At 50.4% G+C, this 18,725-nt stretch overlaps 1 protein-coding gene across 6 annotated transcripts in view; it reads right to left on the bottom strand.

Annotated features, from left to right (window-relative positions):
- Nucleotides 1–18,724, bottom strand: part of ZDHHC1 (zinc finger DHHC-type containing 1) — a 32,307-nt gene extending 13,583 nt beyond the window's left edge. For 2 of the 6 annotated variants that reach the window (XM_059905198.1, XM_059905199.1), the window contains exon 1: nucleotides 18,510–18,714. The gene's annotated coding sequence lies outside the window, so the exon portion shown is untranslated. Of the gene's footprint in view, nucleotides 1–6,495; nucleotides 6,781–10,666; nucleotides 10,894–18,509 lie in introns of those variants that run through there. The other 4 variants (XM_059905196.1, XM_059905193.1, XM_059905195.1 and 1 more) reach the window with 4 other exon arrangements.
- Nucleotide 18,725: the final 1 nt, after the last annotated feature.

Genomic DNA, 18,725 nt, shown 5'->3' on the forward strand with positions numbered 1-18,725 from the left:
TTTGTGTTCAGTAAAAAGCAATGAAAGGTGAAAAAAGAGCCCCAGCTTCGGAGGAAACAGATCTAGGTTCAAGTCCTGGTTCTTCACTTACTAGCTGAGTGGCTTGAGTTTCTTCATCTGAAAAACAGGGGTAGGGATGCCTACCTAGGGCTGTATATAGATCAGCAACACTGTAGGTAAAGCGTTGACACATAAATGTTCCCTAAATGGTAGACGTTACGATTACCCTTAAAATAGCCCTCTGGGGTGTCCTCATCTCTCCAGACTGAGGAGGCTACCGCATCTGATATTCTGTGAGGTTTTATGAGGTTATGCCCAAAGTGATGGGGTTGGTTGAAGTTGCTTTCTTAAGTCAGTAGTCCCAAGGAACACATTGTCATAAGAGCTGGGCCACTGGATTGTCATTCTAAACTTCTCAGCTTTGATCAAAGATGACAAAGGTGATCAAAAAGCTGGCATCACTTTATTTGGAATGTCCCCAGAGGTGCAAATCTTTGTCCTTGATTTTTGGAAACAAAGGTCATCAGGTCAAGCCCAGTGTATACAGTTGAGCTGGGCAGTTCTGCTCAGGAGGACAAATCCCTGTGGCTTCCACATAGGTTCTCCAGTGATATCATCACCAGGGCAACTTCTTTGAAGGGAACCCATTAATTGGGATTCCTAAGTCCTGACTTTCTCTTTGCCATCCTCACACCTGAATAACCCAACACCTTGAGGTAGTTTATAAAGAAAGAAGCAGAGGCACATGGCTGGCTGACAGGCCCCCGCTGCCGGAGTGGGCTGGCAGTGGCCACAGGCACGCCCAGTGCTGCTGCATCCCTGACACCTGAGGCAGGAGGAGTCACCACCTGAGGCCAGGGGCCCACGACAAACAGCCTTAGGGGTTACTCTGTTACCAAACCCCAGTACCCTTGGCCCAGAGAGGTACCACTTGTATGAGACCATGGATGAGGGGATGGTGCTGTCGGGTGTAAGTCCCTTGCAGCAGTGGCAGCCTGGTACCATGCCACCTGCAACAAAAGCCTGAGACAACCAACTCTTAACTGATGATATTTTCCCTTGTGGAGTTGGTGGCCACAAATTCTTTTGGCCCAAAAAATTTTGATTAAAAGGGCTTGGAGGTAGGAGAGAATCCAAGATGAGGCTTCAAGCATGGATGGGACCAGGTACTGTCACCAGACCCAGGGACTTCTCTGGCTGTCCTACCCCTCTCAGCACTTCCCTAGGAGACCAGATTAAAAGATGCGTGGTTCTGCTACCAGACAACATGGCCAGCTTGTGCACTCATGCCTTGGCCCAGTCAGTGCTTATTGTGGTCCAGCCCCCTTGTGCATTAAAGATGTAAACACAGATGAGACCATGTTCCTGCCCTCAGGGGCTTGCTTTCTGGGGGCCCAGACAGATTTCAGAGAAGTGGGTGAATGGGTATTCTGGCAGCCCTGCAAGGGCCAGCCATTCAGTATGATAGAACACAGAGTGGGTGGGTTTGGGGTCAGAGAGCAAGATCCACAGAGAGAGAGAGAGAGAGAGAGAGAGAGAGAGAGAGAGAGAGAGAGAGAGAGAGATGAGCCCTGGGAAGTTGCAGGGTCAGATCCTAGGTTGAAACCAAGTGCCCCTAAAACCAAGTTCTCTTACCAAGATTATGATTAATCTCTCTCTCCAAAACTTTATTCCCTTTCAAGTCACCTCTGACCTCAATCCTGTGCTAACTGAACACTAAACAACCAGAGTCACATGACTAAAACTGCTGTTGTCGATGACATCATTAATGTACTAAAATTGCTACTATAGATGTCATCATTAATGTACAAACTCAGGTTGTTTCTCCAGGGCAAGATGAGCTAACAGATCCCTGAGCCATGGCCCACCTGGCCAAAGAATCATAAACCAGAGATATTCTGACTCCTGAAACTACAATTAAGAAATGTCACAAAAATGTCACAGGACAATGATTAATCCCAGCCTCTTTGTTCTCCTCCCTCCCCCCACCAAAAAAAAAAAAAGAAAACTCTAACTCAAAGACCAAGTTGGAGTGGACCTGAGGCATGTCTCCCATTCCCTTTGCTTGGCACCCTGCAATAAACACTGTATTTGCCTTCACCACAGCCTGGTGTCAGCAGATTGGCTTTGCTACGTGTTGGGCAAGCAGATCCGACTTTGGTTCAGTAACAAGGTGATCACAGGAGGCCAGGTGAGTAAGTTTAGGCACTGTTGAAAGAGCCACAGGGAATCACAGAAAGTTTAAACAGGGGAGTTGACATAAAGGTGATGGGTGTTTTAGAAAGCTTTCTAGTCACACTGGGAAGGAGGGCATGAGCAAGAAGCAAAAGGGCATGGGGGGAGGTGACACCACAGCAGGCTGGCCTAGGGAGGGCAGCAGCCTATTGTATTGGGAGGAGTTGGGTGGGAAGTGGGGGTCAAGCCCACAAGCTCCCTGATGCCCTGCTGCATCTTTGGTGGGCTGAGAGGTATGTGGACCTTGACAAAAGATTCTTAAGTACCTTCTGCTGCCTCAGAACAAACCACAGAGTTAAGCTGGTGGAGACAGAAAGAAGACAAGAGCAAAGAGGCCCCGTGGAGTGTTAGGCCAAAGGTAGCCACTGCCCTGGTAAGCCAAGGGCCCACCTGGCTTCTGAGGCAGGCTGGAGGGCCTGTGCAGGTCCCTCCCTGTCCCAACAAGGGGAAGGCCATTGCTAGGATGACAATAATCTATGTTAATATTGACTTGCTAAAAGTCTAAAATAGCATTTTCCAAATAAGGTTAGGCTACCTTAATTTATATGCCTAATTTTTTTTTTTTTTATAATTCTTTATTTTATTTATTTATTTTTGGCTGTGTTGGGTCTTCGTTTCTGTGTGAGGGCTTTCTCCAGTTGCAGCAAGTGGGGGCCACTCTTCATCGCGGTGCGCGGGCCTCTCACTATCGCGGCCTCTCTTGTTGCGGAGCACAGGCTCCAGACGCGCAGGCTCAGTAGTTGTGGCTCACGGGCCTAGTTGCTCCGCGGCATGTGGGATCTTCCCAGACCAGGGCTTGAACCCGTGTCCCCTGCATTGGCAGGCAGATTCTCAACCACTGCGCCACCAGGGAAGCCCTATATGCCTAATTTAAGTGAGGAAAATCTTACCATTTCAGGTTCTCATTATGAACTACAGAATAGTTACCTGACTGGTCCACTTCCCTCTTGCCCACCTCTGCTCTCACCAAAAAAAAATATTTAGGAATGTTGTTCTGAGATTCATGAATAGCATTGTAAAAGAACCAGACTGAGGTGAAAAGTACCAGCCCTGGAGAGGCTGTAGGCATCCCTGCATTTCTGCAAGATGTCTGAGAATTTCAGGAAAGAATCTACTTAATTACCAGAGGGTTTGTTGGTAGAGGCCACAGAACGGGGAAGGTACAGTGATGGGGTCAGAAGAGAGGTGACAGGGCTGATGTGGGGGCTTGGAGGGCCTGAAGATCTGAGTTACCAACAGGAAGAAACAGGTTGGAGCCAGGGAAGAGGGCTAGGCCTGGAGACATAGCCTGGTTCTGGTCCCTGCGTTCCCACTCACAGATTGAGGAACCTGGTGGGCAAATTTCACAAAGCCATCTCTTTGGATCTCTCCTTTATTTATTTTTCAAAAAGGTTAACTGGAAAGCAATTTGGTAATGTCTACCAAACTTGAGAACACATATACCCTTGAGCCAAGACATTCCATTTCTAGGTATTTATCTTACACATATGCTCATAAAGTGCACAAAGATTCATTGCAGTCTTGTTTGTAATAATAAAGGACAAAAAACAATACAAACAAATATATGGCACATCCACACAATGGAATGCTATATAACATCAAAAATAATGAGGGATGAAATGACTTTTGATACACAGTTAAGCAGAAAAGCAAGATGTGGGACAGTTGTAGAGTGTGCTACGAGTGAGTGAAAACCAAGGTGGATGGATAGACATCTACGTTCCTATATGCACAGATTCTCTCTGGAAAGAAATGCAAGAAAGCAAACATAGGGATAGCCTGTGAGAAGGTGATCCAGTGGCTGGGGATGAGAGAGATTTGCTTCTACTATGTACTCCTTGGTGCTGTTTGGATTTTTTTTTTTTTTTTTTTTACCATGTGCATGTACTACTTTTGAAAAAAAAAAAAGTCAAATAAATAATTGAAGTGTGTCATCTCTTACCCTCCTGGCCCCAGTGGGCTGCCATGTGGACCAAATGTGCTCGTGTGATCTAGAGCCCAGTACTGCGCCAGGCAAACAAGGAAATCTTGCCTAACAACCATGCAACAAAAGAGCACTCAGTTTTAGTTCAATGCTTTCTCACTCTCGAAAGAAGTTCTGAGTTGTTCAGCTGAAGAGCTCCCTGTGAGCTGTTAGGGCTTTTGTTAAAGCTGGAATCAGACAAGCAGGCAGCACAACAGAGGAGCAGCTGGGCAAGACCTTGTTCCAAATCTCAGCTGAAGGTCAGCTCAGCTCCCCGTGACTCCAGAACCCAAAGGGAAGGTGCATGCCACAGGAAGGTTTCATTCCCAACCATTTTTTCTTTTTGCTAGAGGATTTATGGTTGCTGTGTGTGTGATTTTCTATGGATACTTCAAAACAAGTTTTCTGGTTTTTTCCCAGGATCTACTTTTAAACCCATTTTCACTGAGATTTAACAGATGCCCAATTTAACCATCTAAAGGAGGGGCTGGAAAGAAAATGCTGCATGGTGCACACTGTTTTACAGCACAAAATGTTATTTATAAAAGAACTTTCAAGGGGCAAGTACTTTGTTTATTAGAATTACCCACAGGTGCCAAAGTAGTCTCTGGACTTAAGATTCTGGGAAGTGGCTAGTTTGACTAAGAGATACACATCACAGCAACTCCCAGAAAATAAATTGGAACCTCAAGCCTTTCTCATAGACCTCTCTAGTCATTGGTCTCAGATGTGGCTGGGCTCCTCACATCAACAACACGCAGAAGTCTGATGCTGGGGCAGGAAAAGCTTGAAACCTCAGTCATTCCTGAGCTGACGTGGTCTGCAGACATTTCCTGTGCCATTCTCTTCCTGAAGCAACCACTGCAAACTATTTGGGATTCAAGTTAAGCCAAGGAAAGAGGACAAGAAGAAGGGAGCAACATGGAGCTGAAACAAGGCCAGTGAGCAGAGGCAAGCATTGTTGATTTTAACCAGGAAATCAACTCCCATGATGGTAGAAGCAAGCCTTGAGGAACACCCACCAAGAAACTGTCATTAAGAACAACTTTGTAAGAAAAAAAAGTAAGAAAAGTAAGAAAAACAAAAGAAAAAAACCTGTCTAATTAAGTACCAATGTTGCTTTTATTGAATCTCATGGTGATTATCTGTTTACAAACCCGTCTCCCACTGTGAACCACCAGTTCCACAAAAAGAGGGACCACCCCTCACCCATCTCTAAATCCAGTTCTCCTTCAAGAAGGGAAGTTAAGCCACTTCTTACCATTTCTGCTGCCATCACCCTAATCCAAGCCCCAGCCATTGCTCCCCTACGGTATTTCAACAATAACAATAACCATCGCTAGCATTTAGAGGGCATTTATTATTTGCTAGGCACTGCTTTAAGTGTTTTGATGGAATTCACTTATTAAACCCTCACAACTCTCTGAGGTAGGTCCTATCATTTCAAATCGTTCTCATAGGCCTCTCTAGTCATTGGTCTCAGATGTGGCTGGCCCCTCACTTTCTCTCTCATAAACAACATGCAGAACAAAATGCCCCTTTCACAGATGAGGACACTGAGTCTCAGAGAGACTAAGTAAATTCTAGGAGGCACAGCTAGACTGGCAGAACTAGGATGGCCCTCAGCTGACTTCCTGGTGTGCCCTGTCACAATCACACTGCTCACCTCACCAGAGTGAGGTGAGCTTTTCAAAACTTGAAATTCATCAAAACTCCTCAATGGTTTCCTCCTCCTGCTAGGATAAAGTTGAAACCGCCACCGCATCCTTCAAGGCTCCCCTCACGCTTGCTGTTCCTCTGTACCTGCTGCCTCCAGATCTTTGCATTTGCTTTTGCCTCTTCCAGAAACACCGTTACCCTGATCACAATGCTGGCTCCTTTTCAACCTTCAGCTCTTGGCTTAAAAGTCACATGATAGAGCGGAGCCTCCCTGACCACCTCCCTTCATTTCAGCACCAGAGCATTTAACCCAACCTGAAATCACTTCAGTCGTGTATCTGGCGCCTGCTCCCCGCACCCCCCGCCCCGCCCCTTCTTAACACTGCGGGTTCTGGAGAACCGCGGCATCCTCTCTGGAGCCCTCCGTGGCCCCGCGCCTGACAAAAAGCCTGGCACACAGCAGACGCTCAATGCAGATCTGTGAACCGGATGAATGCTAGAAGGAAGCCGGGCGCTCTGCCCGGTACCTGGAGCCCAGGCCGCGGGATCCAGGCGCAGAGCTCGGCCGGGCGGCAGCAGCTCTGGCCCCGTGGCTGAGGCCAGGCTTCGAGGTGAGAACTGCAGCGGGGGCTCCTCACCTGCGCGTCGTCGACCGAGCCAGATCGGCCTTGCCAAGGTCACTCAGCGGCTCAGCCCCCGCGCCTGGCCGTCCACCCACCCCAGGGCGGCGGCGCTTCAGACTCTCGCAGCGGAGACGGTTCCCGGGACCCGGAGGCGGTGCGCCCCGGATCGGGGCCCCATCCCGGGCCGCGCGGGGCAGGTTAGGCCCGCAAGTCCTCCGGCTCCGGCTCGAGCGGGCTGGTTGTACCGCGGGGCGAGGCTGACACGGGCTGGGCCTCGTCCGGCGCGGGCCCGTTCCCCTGGCAACGGCGCGGGCTACGGCGCCCCACAGCGGCCAAACCGCGCTGCGTCATGTCTCTCCGGCACCCTGGCTCCGGGCGGGGCTCACCAGGGACCCCCTGGCCTCCTAGCCCAACCATTCTCCATTCCTTTCCAACATTTCTTCTCAAAAACCCACTTTCCCCACGCTCAATCCACAGCTTGTCTTCTCGAAATCCTAACTTGTCCCAGAGGTGTTCCCCTCCAGTTTCCCCCCTGAGCCCACCACTCTCAGGGAGACCCTCAGTCAGCCTGCCCACTTTTTAATGAGTATGTGCTGGGCACTGGACATACCATGGGGAACACCCACGAGATCCCTGTCCTTCAGGGAGATTACAGGCTAAGGGGAAGACAGATCTAGAGACAAATAAATACAGTATACATATTGTGGCCCATAATATAAAGTGTGAAGTATAAGAGCTCAAAATATCTCCTTTCTGGGACTTCCCTGGCAGTCCAGTGGTTAGGACTCTGCGCTCTCACTGTCAATGGCCTGGGGTCAATTCCTAGTCGGGTTCAATCCCTGGTCCTGTTCAATCTCTGGTCGGGGAACTAAGGTCCCACACGACCCGTGGTGCAGCCAAATAATAGTAGTAGTAGTAGTAATAATAATCTTCTTTCTTTATTTCCTTTATTTATAAATTTATTTATTTATTTTTTTGGCTGTGTTGGGTCTTCATTGCTGTGTGCGGGCTTTCTCTAGTTGTGGTGAGCGGGGGCTACTCTTCGTTGGGGTGTGCGAGCTTCTCATTGTCGTGGCTTCTCTTGTTGCGGAGCATGGGCTCTAGCCGCGTGGGCTTCAGTAGTTGTGGCACGTGGGCTCAGTAGTTGTGGCTTGCGGGCTCTAGAGCACAGGCTCAGTAGTTGTGGCACACAGGCTTAGTTGCTCCGCAGCATGTGGGATCTTCCTGGACCAGGGATTGAACCCGTGTCCCCTGCATTGGCAGGTGGATTCTTAACCACTGCGCCACCAAGGAAGCCCTCTTTATTTCCTTTAAATCAAGCATAAATCCTACTGGGAGCTCCCATATTCCAGGCTGATGGGAAATTCAGTCTTGGTCTCTACTAGGCTCCTCTTTACCCAGGTTATTCCAAGGACTCAGGACCTCCTGCAGGAGCAAACACTGTGAGAAGCACTGTCTGGTCATGGGTCCTCTCTGGTACTAAGGCCACAGCCATTGTCCCACCCACAGGACTTTTAGATTTGGGCCTTTTGGGGCCATGCCTGCTGCGCCGGGGCTGCCAGGGGACAGGCACTTGCTTCCTCTGTTCCAGGGCCTGCAGACTGTCTTCCCTTTCCCTGCCTGAGGGACCTCCCTGCTGAACTTGGTTTCCCTGAATGATCCCTCTCCCCTCCACTTGGGGACACTCAGAATGAACACTCCTATGAGCTCAGGCTTTCTCAAAAGACAGGAAGAGACTTTGTCTTCCACCAGGTGTCCTATCCATATCTCCAAGGCCCTAAAAAGGTGAGCAGCTGGCTGGCTACCTGCTCAGAATGGGCTGGACAGAAAACATCCCTATCCCTAAAATTATCAGCCACAAGCATACAACAAAAGCAACATAGCAACTCCTGCTCTGTCATATGCCAATTGTGGGTCCTGTGCAAGTGTCTTTATCTCTCTACCATACAAATTCTTGTTTCCAGGACTGATAAACTCAAACTTGATATGGAATAAATATCAGTGCTACTCTGGCCTCAGAAATACAAGATGACTCCTCAACTCTTATCTGGAATTGTAGAACTTAGGGTCGAAAAGAGATGGTGACCCAGAAATCAAGGTGGAGGGTGAGCCCTTCTATGCCCACAGGGAAGGGAGGGACTGGAGAGTCAAGCCTTCTGGACCCTGGGTCCATCTGCCTCCCAGGCACTTCTAGATGTCCCGTGGGTATCTAAATGCAGCATACCCCTATATGCCCTCTTCGTCCTTCCCACAACCTGCTCCTCCCTTCAGGCCCTCTGAAGGGCACCACTACCTACCCAGTCTCCTCCTAGTCCTTGCCCAGCTAACCCATACAGTCCCCAAGGCCAGGCAGTCCTCCCTATAAAATACGTCCTGTGTTCATTCTTCCCACCCCACTGTAGCCCAGACCACCAGCATCTTTCTTGCTGACTCTGCAGCAGCGTTCTGTCTGTCTCCCTAACATCAGCCTGTCTGCTTCCAGTGCATTCTCCTCCCAGCTGCCAGGCTTATCATTCCTTCTCTTTATTTGTTAAAGTGGGTGGTAGTCTGAATAACGGCTTCCCAAAGATGTCCATATCCTAATTTCTGGAACCTATGAATATGTTACCTCACGTGGCAAAGTGTACTTTGCAGATATGATAAGGATCTTGAGATGGGAGAGATTATCCTGGATTATCCAGGTGAGCTCAGTATAATCACAAGGGCCCTTATAAGAGAGAGTCATGGAAGGGTCAGAGTGGGAGGAGATGTGATGATGAAAGCAGAGGTCAGAGAGATTTGAAGACAGTATACTTCTGGCTTTGAAGATAGAGGAAGAAGCCATGAGCCAACGAATACAGGTGTCCTCTAGAATCTGGAAAAGGCAAGGGAACAGATCCTCCCCTAGAGCCTCCAGAAGGAACCAGTCAGTTGACCCCTTGACATTAGCCCAGTGAGACCCATTTCAAACTTCTGACCTCCAGAACTGCAAGATAATAAATTCATGTTGTTTTCAGCCACTGAATTTGTGGCACTTTGTTGTATCAGCAATAGGAAACTAATACAGTGGGTTTCAAATAGGGTTAGGTGTATATACATGCATTTATCCAATTAAAGCTATTTCATTTGAAACAAAAATGACTGCCCAGATTCCCTGGATGTCTATCTGAGTGACTTCAGGCCAAGCTCTCTGAAAAGAAGACTCCCTCTGGCCAAATTTGCTTCTTAAAGGCACAGGCAATTTGATGGTGTTCTGAGTCTGTCATCCTGGTGTGGTAACCAATCCAGAACCTGACACGGCCCAGGGCATCACCTACTGAGGAAGGCCACACATTGCTAACACAACCTCATCAGTCTTCTGTTTAAGATACTTCCAGGGCTTCCTTTTGCCTTTAGGATCCATTGAAACGCCAAAGCATGGCTTCCAAAGCCCAGCCCAGCGAGCTCCCGTCCACCTCCTCATCCCCGTCCCCTGATTGGTGCAATTCCTGGAACCCAAGTCTTTCGCTCCCACCCCAGGCTCTTTCCCACAGGGTTCCCTTTACTTCGAGTGTAGTTTCAGCTCCTACTGCCCCCTCTGGCCAGTTTCTATGAAAACATGAGACACATTTGTCTGGGACAGAAGTCATCTCTTAGGGCAGGACTTGTTCCTGCCCAGAGCAGCTGCCCCTGACCAGCAAGGCAGGTCTGCCCAGGGTGAACAGCCCAGGCTGTAGGGACAAAAAAACCCAACTGTGGTTTAAAGAACTTGTGCACATGTGTGTGACAAGGTTCCAAGCTAGTTTACCGGACTCCTAGAGTTGCCAGAAGAGACTCCTAGGCAGCTCCTCCCACCCTGGGCTGGGAGAATGGGCAGCCCATTCTTAATTAGAGCCAATGTATGTCCAGGCTTCCTGGGACTTGTCACTTGTCCCAGGGCATGTCAGTGGTTACCTGTTTCAATCCGAGCTCTGCCAGTCACCAGCTGGGCAAATTCCTTAACCTCTCTAAATCTCAGTTTGCTCCTATGTGAAACAGGGATAACAATAGCTACAGCATAGAGCCATGATGAGGCCTAAAAATGTGGTCCTGCCTATGAAGCACACGGAATGTCCCATTGGTAGTGGACATTGATACGTATAATCTAGACCCTGCTTGTCTTTCAATCAGGAAATGATCCTCTCCATTTCATTAACAAATGGAGTTAAATTTTAATTATCAAATGCACCTGGTGGGATGCGGTTAGCCACAGCTCTTGCTCTCTGCGTCCATTTTGTCTGGGTCACAGGACACTTTCCAGTGGGCCTTGGATGAGTCAGCCCATCCACTTGGCTTGTCCCCATGGCCACCAGCATCTCTTGCCCTGGCAAACATAGCGCCCTCATGACTGGTCTTTCGCTTCCACTGCGGGCTCCCCATCCCCATCAGTCCGTTCTCCTCACAGCCTGTGGCTGTCTTTAAAAAAAAAAAAAGAAGGAAAGAAAAAACGGCAAACTGATTATTTTACTTCTTGCTACAACTCTCAATGACTCTCCCTGCTCCCCAGGGAGCAGTATTTCGATATACCATGGAATTAGAATAAAAACCTCCTCCAAAACCTCCCTTGCCCCCTGGCTCCAGCTGACCTCTGCAGCCTCCTGGCCTCCCTTTCCTTGAAGGACCAGACTCCCTCTTATACCAGGGGCCTTTGCATGTGATGCTTTTGCTACCTGGAACATCACTTCCTCCAGGAAACCTTTCTCTGACCCTCAGAATAGAAGAGGTCACAAGACTCTGCTGTCTAGTTCCTTCTGTCAGTAGTGGCTCCTTGATTGTATAGTGATCTGATTAGGGGCTGTCCTCCAGCCAGACACAGAGACCACAAGGGGAGGAATACTTATCTAACTCACCATGGCTTCCCTAAGCATGGAGCCTGGAACACAGTAAGCACTCAATAGATGTTTGTTGAATGAACGAAGGAGGGAACAAACAAATGAAAGGATAGAGCTACTTATAGGAATTCTTTTGTGAAGCCTTTTGTAAGGTAAATAATACTTGTTGAATCATTTTTGGTGTAAAAATTGACTTTCCTATATTACTGTCCCTTCATCATAGTAAATCTATTATTTCCATGTCCCTTGTAAAGATTTTTTTTATTTGCTACATTCAAGACATTTTCCTCCCATTAATTTTTCCTTGTTAAGTAGTTTTTGTGACCATTTTATGCTTTAAGAAAGAAGTGCCATTTGGTATTTACAATATTCTCTCAGCTTCCTTGGTGAGAAGACTCTGGCAGCTTTCTCACTGTTGACTCTGACCAGTGCAGCTTGGAACACGATGTCATCCCTCCAGAACTCTCTCAGACCTAGATAAAACTTATTCTGTGTCTCCAGTTAGGAACAAGGTGTTTGGAAACAGCACCTTATGCAACAGAGATGATGCAGGGCCATCCCTCGGAGGCAAATGAAATAAAGATCATGGCGTGTGGAGAATGTATTCACAGTGTCCTAGGAACCAAAGATTTTAAAGCTTCTCTGCCAGTAATTCAGTTTTTATTTTATGTTTCTTGGAAAATGGAAGGCCTGTATTTACCACATGTGTTATCTCAGATGCAGACAGGGGAAAAAAAAAAAAGGTATCCTGCGCTGATAAGGATTTCCATGGCAGCCCGGTCAAAGCTGCCCTCTTTGCAACTGGCCTCCACCTGGCCCTGCACGTGCTCCCCTGGGAGGGGTTTCTCTATTCAGCATGATATCTGTCTTTTTGCTTCCTCATTTCTATGGGGAATGGTACATGCATACAAAGTCATTGACTATTCTTACTTTATTTCAGAAATGTGCAGGGCTGAGGCACCTGAATTTTTCCTCAAATACTTTAAAGCAAACTATGTGGCAGAACCCCTCATGCCTGCTCCCAGAGGAATTTCCTTTGAGTGTTCATATCTCGAAAGCTTATGTAACCTGACACAATTATCTAAAAAGCCTTGGAATCCGAAAGAACAGAGATATGAGCTAGGAATGAAGGTTGGAGCTGGGAAAGAAGTGTTCTCCCAGCCTGGGGACTGGGTCATACTTCACTATGACAATGCACAATTCAACTTCCAAAGAAAAATGTTAACCCCTGGCACTGTGACGAGTGGGTACCCTCGCTTATCTCTCTGAACAAGGAATCTCTTGATGAGGTGCTCGAGGGGCATTACAAAGCCTTAGACCTGGCTGGCGGTTAAAAATATTTCTATAACCATCTTGAGCAACTGGTCTTCCCAGGATGAAAGCAAGAGTGGCTTGGGCCCCTTCTAGAAGACAACCCTCTCCACTAACTCAAAGATCAACCCATCCTGAGAGTTGGAGTCTCATGCCAGTGGTTAGCGCTGCAAAGGAGGTGTGGAGTGAGCTCTGAAATCCATATTTTCACCAAGTGATTGGTCCAGGTGATTTTGACTCAAGCCCAGCTCAATCCCCAACTCAGGGGAGAGGGAAGGAGATGAGGACAGAAACGGTAAGTGCAGACCTAAAATCAGGACTCCACAGGGAGATGACCCTGCCATGTGCCCGAAAGCCCTTGTGCCAAGAAGCTTCTTTCTCCTCTCTTTGTTTTCACTTTTAGAAATCCCAGCCCCACTTGCTATTTGCATACCAGCGGTGAGGGACCTCCAAGGAGAATAGGCACCACTCATAGGTGGTTGGCTTTTCAAGGAATTTGCTGGAGAAAATTGGAGGCAGGGCAGTGAACAAAACCCCCTCCATCTGGTTTCAGTTTATTTGAAAAAACAACACACACAGGCCTCCCCACCAGCAATCAGAAAACAGCCACAGCTCCCCAAGGAGGGTGTTAGCCACAAGGGGTGGGACTGAATTATGTATATGCAAATAAATTAAACCAGCCAGCCAACAGCAACTAATTTTTGTATCTTTTGCAGTTGTTCTGCCAAGAAAAGGCCTGAATCAGGGTGATGGAAGTTGTAAGGAAGCAAGTTTTGGAATTAGTTTTAACAACTTGCCTTAATTCTACCATTGGGAGACATGTTTCTAATCCAGAAGCAAATTTTATTTTATTTTATTTTATTTAAAAAAATTTTTTGGAGCAGAAAAAGTTTTATCACAGGGCCAAGCAAGAAAAATGGGTGGCTCATGCTCAAAAACCCTAAACTCCCAGAAGCAAATTTTAAAAGGTTGATAGTCTTTCACCTGGGTGTTGCCCACTGAATAATGCCAACCTCCTAGGCTGAAGGCCAAGGGGCAGTGCTGCCTGATGGTTGGGAGCAGAGTGTCTGGATGGCTGAGTGACCTAGGGCATGTCACTGAATCTCTCTGAGTCTGTTTTCTTATGTATAGAATGGTTGTACCTGCTTCATAGGGATAATGTGAGGATAGTAAATAAAATTAAGTATAAGATAGTCAAACACAAGGACTGGCACACAGCAAGCACATAGTAAATGTGGCAGAGGATTATGAATAACTCAGAGCCTCACTGCAGGACCCAAGAAGACCAGTTTCACCTGGAGTCAGCCAAGCTGTCCCAGCAAGTGTTCTCAGCTGGGGCTTGCCTTTCCCCTGGGGCTGGTCCAGAAAACCCTTTAGAGCAAATTCTCTTAGTGTTTTCCAAACTCGAGGGCCCTAATCCCCAAATACCTGCCTTCAATCCTGGAAGCAAAAGAAAAGAAGTTCAGAGAAGGGTGCTGGACACGGTTTGAAAATGCAAGTGATACTCCTGGCTTCCTGCATTTCCCCATCCCTTCTCCCCAGTAAGTGAAGGGCCTGACTTCCAGGTGCACAGCCTAGAGGAGAGGGATGGGGGACTCAGTTCATGCCCAGTGAGTTGGCAGTCTCCCAGGCTCTTGTGCCACGTGAGTGATGTGCTGGGGACCATGGGCACCCAGCTACCTCTGGGCTCAGCCCTCATATGTCCACAAGCACTTCGGGCTGTTTATCCAAAACAGACCTTTGCTTCTGTCCCTCGTAGGGATGCACCAACAGGACTCCCGGCCTCCCCTCTTTCCTTGTCCCCAAACCCATTTCCTGGCCAACTGGGACAGGGGCCTTATTTGCTCAAGACCATTCCCAGCTCTCCTTTGCCCTCAGAATGAAGTCTAAGAGGGCACATGTGGCAAACTTAGCTCTGCATTAACAGAGCCAGACTTCGGGCTCTGGTACACTTGATTTTGAATCTTGGGGCTGGTCCAAGATTCAAACTTAAGTGAACCTGAGTTTGAGACCTTGAACAACTTTCCTAGCCTCCGGAAGCCTCAGTTTCCTTGAATGTAAAATAGTAATGATGATACCCACTACAAAGGGCTATTGTGAGGCTTCTGCACCCCAACACAGGGCTTGGGACAGAGCAAGAGGTTTGGAGGCCAGTGCATGGAATGAAGATTGAGGATGAGGTAGGAGGGGTCGGCTGCCAGAACTAGGGAAGATGATGAGACCAGTTTTGGACATGCTGAGTGTAAGGGGCCTATAGGTGTCCACGGGAGGCATCTGGGGGCAGCTGGACATGTGGGCCTGGAGTTAAGAGCAAGGCCTTGGCTGGAAAGAAGCATGGGAGTCGCCAGTATGTGAGTAGGAAGATGAGCTCATGGTGGGGGAGGGACTGAGTATGAGGCTTCCACAGCCAGAGGTTCACCCACAGGGAAGAGAAGCTTGTGAAGGAGGCTGAGAGGGAGAGCCAGAGAGGTAGGAGGAAACCCAGCAGCAGTGGCTTTGCAGGTGCCAAAGGGAGAAAGGGCCTGGGGTACTGAGGAGTTAACTGAAAGCAGAGGTGTATCCATGGTATGTGAGGACTAGGATGTCATTCATTGGTGACCCTGGCATGGTCAGGAGTGGGAGCTGACTCAGAGCTAGAGTGGGGAGAGGAGAGTGGAGATGGTGACTATAGACAGTTTTTGAGAAATGCGGCTGAGAATGGTGGGGGGGAGCATGAGAACAATGCTTGGGGAAAGGGATATAGGATTGAGTGAGAGAAGTTCTTTATTGCGATTACCAGAGGGAGAGGCCAGAGCCGAGCCAGCGTGCATGCTGCTGGGAGGGAGCCAGTGGTTACTTATTACAGCCACAGTGCCCAGCACAGGGCCCGGCATGAAGTAGGAACTCAATAAAAGTACTCCCTGTGAGGACGGGGAGGGATGGGGTCGGGAACTTGGGTGGAGAGATTGGCCATTGGCAGGAAGAGGCTCCCCTCTGCCATTGTGCCAGGAGGGAGGAGTGATGGGGTGCCAGGGGGTAAGCAGAATACAAGGCAGGGCCTCCTTGGGACTCTGCTGCCTCTGAACCTGAAGATGAGCTCGTGGTGGGGGAGGGACCGAGCGTGAGGCTTCCACAGCCTGACCACAGAGGAAGGATGAGGAGGTGATAAGTGAGTGCTTGGCTCCAGAAACCTGGTGTGGTCAGGGAACAGAACATGAGCTCTTAGAGCCTGCCACTTGGCACGCCCCATCCTGGATTTCTGTTCCTACCATCCTCAGGTCCAGCGGTCACCTTCCCTGTACCCCTTTCAGAGCCATGCCCTCCCCCAAAGGCCAGCAGATGGGGCCAGTGAGCTGCCGGGCTCGGCGGGAACAGACCGGAGCCAGCTTGCCAGCCACCCCCCACCCCACCCCCGCCGCCACCTCACGGCCCTCCGGAGCCTGGGGCACAGGGGGTGGGGGGTTTGGCTCACCAGGTTTCTGACTCGGGGTGGCGAGGGGTGAGACTAAGGACGAAGGAAAACTATGGGTTGAGGGCTTAGGGGTGGGGTGGCTCAGGGGCTCCGCTCCTTCCGCTTGCCCTTCATTCCTCTGCCCCTGCCAGGCCCTGCCTTATCTGCTGGGGCTCCTGCCGTCTGCCCCCACCCCCTTCCCTTCTCTTCCCTAGAGGACCCTGCCAGCCCAGACTCTTGGTTCTGGCAGAGGCTGGTTCTCTGCCCTTGGGCAGGCACAGCCTGGCACCAGGCCTCAGACAGGGCTGGGCCAGCCCCTCCCAGTCATGACTGCCTGAACCACCTTCTTTCTACTTCCAGAATGTCTCCACCTGATGAGAGGTAAGGGGTCAGCTGCTGAGGAGGTCACAGGGGGCTGGCGCATAGATCCTGGGAAGGAGGCCTGACCGCCTAGCCTCCTGGCCGCCTGGCCTAGGAAGTAGGATGAATTTCTGGAGGGGTGGGTTAAATAAAAATGTGACAGATCATCCAGTCCCACGAGACGCAAACCATGCAAGACTAATATTTCTGTCTAAGGTGGCACAGTGTCCCAGAAGCTGAACAGGCAACACCTCCAGCCCATCCTAGCCATCCTATACTCCACAACCAAAGACAATTCCCTACATCCCCTCCCAGCAAGTCTCTCTCCCCATCGTGGGCTTCCCAATGAGTCAGGATCCTTCATGTTTCCTCCCCAGGACAGCGTAAGATCTTGTTTCTCAGACTCTGTTTTCACCTTGCTTTCCCACTTCCACCTCCCTACCCTTTGACTCCTGCTCTGGCAAGCACTGGCACTACCTGTGTGGCCTTGACCTTGAAAGCTGCCTGGGACCCCTCTTCCTCTCCTCTACATCCCCTCTGCAGTCCCAGGGGGAAGCCCTTAAGGGTCGGAAGCTGGAGAAACCACAGCCAGACTCTCAGTAGGATAACTAGAGCTGGGAGGGGGGCGTCCCACCAACCCAGGGTCTACAGCTCAGATCAGGAGGCCAGGTCAAGGGTGCCGTGTCCACCTCTGAGACTGGGACACAGATTCAGGACAACAGGAGTCAGCAGGTTTTGGAGAGTGAATGTTTCCCTGAGTGTCCAGAGACTGGACCCAAGGGAGTCACTGAAAACACACACAACACACACACACGTACTTACACGCACATACAGGATTATGGCACAGGGAGAGACATGTCATTTGTGTATGGACAAGCTATGGAGCCCACGGACACGAGTGTACACAAATACAGGCATACACAGGCACACAAGGTCATGTACCCAAAGTCAGGCACACACACCCTCCCCAGGCAAGTGCTGCCTCCCTGGGCCAGGGCTAGCTTGTAATCTGTACTTACAGGAGGAGAAATAGGTGGAAGCACAGAAGTGGCTCCAGGAAGGACATGGGTCCTTCACCTTCCGCTTAAGTGGGTCTGACTCCCAGCCCATCCCTGAGACTCCCCTGGCTCATCAGGGGGCCATGCCTGTATGGCAGAGAAGGCTTTGGAGGAAGCATTGCCTTGAAGCCCTGGCACAGAGGCTGAGCATCTAAGATAGAGAATGGGCAACAGGACTGGGAGGGGTCCATGACCTCCGAGGACCTAGTGCGGGCATGGATGAAGCATTGGGCAAGGGTCCGTGAGAAGCAGGGACCCCTCTGCCATGGGCTGACCTACTGACCTCACCACAGGACCTGGCAGCAAGGTACTGGCACCAATTCCTAGTGCCTGCAGAGTCTGGCATGGATGCCAAGCACAGGGTGCCAGACACTGGGGTGGGCAAGGTAGGGGGCCATTGGGCCCCGCATCAACACAGAACTTCATACACACAGGCAGGGAAATGCACCCACATGCACTTATTTTATACCCTGGGGAATCCTAAGAGCAGGGCAGGGATCACCCTGTCCTAGAGGCTGCCCTCACCGACTCCCCAGGTGTCCCCATTGGCCTGGCTCTTGGAGTCCCTGGGGTTGGAGGGTGGGCTGGAGTTAATGGGAGGCCTAGATGCTTCCTCAGAACCGCGCCTCCACACACCCGCGCCCACACATATACACTTGTGTGGCAGGAGGAGGTGGGGTTGCTGCATCCCCAGGGCTGGAAAGTGGAAGGAAGGGGGAAGGCGGGGCAGAGACTCTCGCGAACCCGGTCGGTCACCCTCCTCCCCCCATCCCCCTGCCCCAAATCGGTCGGTGGCCACGGGCAGCTTAAGTGTGAGAGCACGTCAGGGCCTGTGTGCTAGGCACCTGCAGCGGCGCAGGGCGTCGGAGTACGTTACGTGTGCCGGCGTTGGCCGCGGCTGCCTGGTGAGGGCGAGCTGGTTGCCCGCGGTGTTCCGGCAGGCCCGGCGACCGCGGCGGTGCTGTCAGTGTGGGGAACTTGGATGGAGGTTGCGCGTGTCCTCAGGCGTCCCGAGCAAGTGTGACCTGTGGATGTGCTCACCTGGGAGCCGCGGCTCAGCCGCCCAGAGCGCGCGTGTCGGGGCGCAGGAGTGAGCGGATGCGGGGCACTAGGGCTAGACCGACCGGACCTCTCCCGGACGCGGCGGGTGGCGAGGCTGCTGCTCCTCGAACAGCAACTTTGGGACTCGGTTCCGGCTTCTTCGAAAGCGGATCTGGCCTCGGGGGCGGGGCAGAGGGCGGGAGGTAGAGGTGGGGG

Source organism: Balaenoptera ricei, chromosome 19, assembly GCF_028023285.1.
Source record: "Balaenoptera ricei isolate mBalRic1 chromosome 19, mBalRic1.hap2, whole genome shotgun sequence".
Lineage (NCBI taxonomy): Eukaryota > Metazoa > Chordata > Mammalia > Artiodactyla > Balaenopteridae > Balaenoptera > Balaenoptera ricei.